This window comes from Coptis chinensis, chromosome 4, assembly GCF_015680905.1.
Source record: "Coptis chinensis isolate HL-2020 chromosome 4, ASM1568090v1, whole genome shotgun sequence".
NCBI lineage: Eukaryota > Viridiplantae > Streptophyta > Magnoliopsida > Ranunculales > Ranunculaceae > Coptis > Coptis chinensis.
Window position 1 is genome coordinate 24103876 of NC_141459.1, and position 5082 is coordinate 24108957.

Genomic DNA, 5082 nt, shown 5'->3' on the forward strand with positions numbered 1-5082 from the left:
GTAGTGTTTCGAACACCAAATTTTGATGTGTCGCAGTTTACCGAAAACCGCGTAGGTTTGGGCTTGGTCTCTTGTGCAGTTTTGCGAAAACCGTGGCGTGGTTTGGTGTGAATATTTGATGTTTCTCCTTAAATTGCTTGGTGTTGGTTTGGTTTGGTATTTAGTTTAGTTCAAATATTTGGTGTTTTTCTGGTATCTCTCCTAAACATGCTCTTAGTGACTGTTATGTATAGGGAGTATTTTGGTTTGGCACTTCGGTTTTCTTCCTTTCTCGTGGTATATTGAAATAGATGGTTCGAGTAATCTGAAAAGTTTTCTGGATCAAGTTCTTTTGAGCTTGAACATTTGCGCTGGAGAAATAGGATAGTAATTGGACTTTGCATTTACACCTATTATTCAATTCCTCTAAGATCACCATGGTAATACTGTAATATTGAAGAACCAAGGTCCATGTTTATGGTAATAGATTTTGTCAACCGGTGTAGAACTTGATAAAAATTTTCATCTTCTCCATTATTGTATCAATAGTTGCCTTGAAATTAAGGGCTCTAATTCTTTTATGTAGGAGCTATTAGCATAATAGCTTTCATTCACTAGGACATCCATCTACTTTTCTGATGTGGTTCTGGGTTCAGTATTCTGCTCTCTACTCTGTTATATATATGGGGTGGGATAGATGCACAGTGACTGTAGCCACATTCTAGACACAGTGACTGCAATCCACCGATCTTTTCCAATCCTACGGATATGGGTAGTCTCAATTAGCCAAATATAAAATACAAAATTTCAAAACAAAAAAACGAAAAATCTCCAAAACAAAAAAAAACAAAAGATCAATCTATTTCTCTATTTCTCTTTTAAACCTTCTTCTCCAAAATTAGATCAATCTTCTCTAGTAAAACACTCTTCTCTTCTTCGCTCCAAACTTTGAAGGTAAGTTTGAATCCACCTGTTTGTGTTATTTTTATACATTGCATTCAATTTAGCTAATATATGGTTTTAATTGTTTGCAGTGCAAGGTTTGGTGAACATAAAAGAATCTCTGGTAGATCCTAGAAATGTTCTTGGAAAATGGGATAGAGACTCAGTTGATCCATGTAGTTGGGCTATGGTTACTTGTTCACCTGAGAATCTAGTAATTGGATTGTAAGTTCGAAGTGCATAAGAATAGCTATTCTTCTAATGGTTTCTTTCAAACTCTCGACTGAAATTGCTTTTAATGTTCTACTCGTAGAACAACTCCAAGCCGAACTTCTCGGAACTTTTCTCCAAAGATTGGCAACTTGACAAATCTCCAAATTTTGTAAGCATTAAAAATTAGTGACCATGAGTTTTTAAGTATATGGTTACTTTCCTTACTTGGTTTTGATGATTTTTTTTTTTTTCGTGTTATTACGAACAATAACATTATAGGACCAATTCCAAAAGAGATCGGAAGGCTTGCGAATCGCATACTTTTGATATCTCTAATATTGTTCTAACCGGAGAAGTTCCCAGCCTCTAGGCCACTTGAAAAATCTACAATACTTGTAAGTATGAATGCATAGAAAAACTAATGTTATCTTATCCGAAGTTTTAATGTTCGGTTTTTAGTTTGGATTATTACTTAACGTCATCTTTTTTCATGTTTTTTTAATTGGAAACAGGAGGCTTAGCAATAATAGTATGTCCGGGCCAGTCCCTTTGTCCTTAGTAAACATGTCACAGCTTGCTTTTTTGTAAGTGTTATGACCAATTGACCTCCACTGTGGTTTCAGGACCAGTTGCTTTTTTGTAATTGTTATTTCTCTTATAGAAATTTGAATATATGTGAGGTTTGATTTGGTTATGTTATTTTTGTTTCAAGGACTTCTCTTACAATAATTTAAGTGGCCCTATACCAAGATTTTCTGCCATAACATTTAAGTGAGTTACACTTGAGAACGATTTTTCTGTTTTTTAAGCAAAATGCATTGAACATTTATCATTCTGTTTCTCTGTTGTTTAGCTACTGGGAAGGAGCAAGAGTGCTCTGGAACAACACCACTGCCACTTTCCTTCAGCTTGAGTAGTTCACAAAGTATGGAATTTAATATTTTTATTTACTTATGTTTATTTTTTTTTTCTCTAGAACTGTTTTCTATATGAATTGTGTGATCATAGTCCCTTGCCTTTGAAAACGTTATATAAGATTCGATGGTTTAGATTTTAGACCATGTTGTAAGCTTAAAACTTGATATTAGTTGCCTTAGTGTTTGGAATGACATTTATGAGTAAGCATTGTACCACTCAAAGTGTTTGCTTGGTCAGTATGCCTAGTGAGGCATCTGATTCTTTTGGAAGGTTGCGAGATGAATCTTGTTGAAGGTACCTCCAAATGATAGATGTGAAAAACGACCAGCAATGGTGGTTTGTCAGACTGATTTGATTCTAGGAATTTTAAAGAGCCATGAGTTGGACATCTCAACTCTTGCCTCTGTTATCGTTGGAGGTTGTGAGTGAGAATGATACAAGGCTAGGCTTTGGATGTGTCAACGGTTCGCGAAGTTCTGAAAAATTGAGAAGAAGATGACTTCGGATGAAGACATTTCTACTTATCTTCACCTCACGGAGAGAGATGAAGAAAATTAAAATTGTTCGTATTGTTCATTCACAAGCTTGAAGAGGGATTGAGAGTTAGTAAATGCCAACTTCTGGGAATTTTTTTCTAAAAAATGTGGCATGTACTCTGACATTTTGATGCTATTTTTGGTGTTTATCTGTGCATGTACTCTGACATTTTGATGTTGTTTTTGGTATTTATCTGTGCATGTACTCTGACATTTTCCCTCGCCTGCTTTTTGGAACTTGACTATCTTGTTGGAGCTGTGTCCAATCCGAAAAGGCTGTTTGCTGCTATTGTAGGAGGCTCAAAAGTCTCATCCAAGATTGGTGTGATAGAATCATTGTTAGAGAAAGTTGATATTCTGCTGTTGGGTGGAGGAATGATCTTCACATTTTACAAGGCACAAGGAAACAAAGTTGGATCCTCCCTTAAAGGATTGGTTGGAAAGTGAAAGTTCGGTTTTAGTTTTCTTCCATGCCTTGTAACTAAATCTTCTTTAGAATGAAGAGTTATTTGTTTATGTTTCTTGAAGTTGTAGTTGTTGAACTGTACCATCTATTAATTTTTTTGAAGTCGGAGCAAAACTTGTTGGAACTATTGTAGGAAATTGAAGAAATGCTGAGCCTTTCTCAATGTTTGTTTTTATTTAGCTTAGTTCTCTGCCAAGTTTTATTTAGCTTAGCTCTCCTGACAGCTTTTATTTAGCTTAGTTCTCTGCAAAAGTGGAAACTTTTGGACTGGTAGATAAATCATATCCTTAACAATCCTAAACTTGAACACAACTCTTATAAAAGAGTACCACACCTACATTCAGAACAATTAGTCCATACTCCATAATGCACCAATCAAAAGCTTGACTGAAGAGCCAAAAAAATCTGACCATGTCATTCCTAGTAAGTTCCACACCTAAACTAGGCAATTAATGATGTTTCGAGCTTCAATGAGTTCCCTGCCCTTCTACATAAATGCTTCCTCCAATTCATCCGATGTTACTTTCATATCAGCTAACGAGCCCTTAGACATTTGCAGCAATTCTCTGTGACTCGTCAGAAACAATCTCCTACTACTTCCGATCAAAAGGGTCCCCTCCTTTGTCTTTCAAAGCAGCTGTCCATTTTCCCTCTCCACCTCTTACAAAAGAATGAAGCACGATTACAGTACTACTCTTCCAAGTACCTGTCTCTACTACCAGACTTCTGAATGTAGCCATCCTGGCGTATAAAATAAATCAGGATCACCTGCAAATTATTAGATTCACTTCACCATGAAAAAAATGCTACCTCCTTGAAATTTATGTCTTTCTAAAAGGTTGGTAGGATAAGGAAAAAGTTTAATTTCAGTTTTCACCCAAATGTTTAAACTCAACTGTTTAAGGTTAACCTAAATCCTCATAATTGGTTCCAACTGGATAGACAACTCTTGTTAACTCGCACTAAGGTCGTCTGATGCTGCAGCAACAAGGTCATAAACCATTTGTCTTCCCTTGGTACACATTGAAAAGCTCAGGAACTTTGCCTTCAAATTTGGTGACATACTTCCTCAAAAAGTTCTTCTCAGAAATACCTAACAAAGTAGCCAATTTGTAATCTTCCAAAACAATAGCATTTGAGATTAAAACTCGTACTACTGATAACCTCGGAATAGTCCTCTTCTCCAAACATATAATAGAACCACAAGGGTCTTAGAAATTAGTAGCGGTCTTAGAAACTGTATAACTGGAGAAGAAGGTTTAAGAGAGAAATAGAGAAATCTTTTGTTTTTTTGTTTTAGAGATTTTTCCTTTTTTTTGTTTCGAAATTTTGTTTTTCCCGAAATTTTGTATTTCATATTTGGCTAATTGAGACTACCCAATATCCGTAGGATTGGAAAACATCGGTGGATTGGAGTCACTGTGCCTAGAATGTGGCTACAGTGACTGTGCCTCTATCCCAGTGGTATATATATATTTATGTGAGTATTAGCTAAAAGCGGAATCCCTAGCTTTATACATTTCTAGGTGTCGAACTAGAGAATTCAATTCAATTCAGTGTATATTTATACTAATTCTAAAGAGATTACAATTGTTTATATAGAGTTTACAAAATATGAAATAAAACAATTCGGTGGCTTGAGAAACACGGGGCGCGGGTCGCGCCCTGTTTACACTGGAGACGAGCGCGGGTCACGCTCAAGTTACTGGAGACGAGCGCAGGTCGCACTCTATACATGAAAACTCCTATACAGTTTTCTACACTCCCCCTCAAGTTGGTGCATAAATGTCAATTATGCCCAACTTGTCAATTGAGCTGTCAAACACCTTGTGGGATACACCTTTGGTAAGAACATCAGCGAATTGCTACTCTGAGGTTACAAATGGAAAACGAATAACCTTCCTGTCAAGATTTTCTTTAATAAAATGACGATCAACCTCCACATGCTTTGTCCTATCATACTGAACTGGATTATGTGCAATTTGAATGGCGGCATTATTATCACAATGTAAATCCATAGGGGCCGAC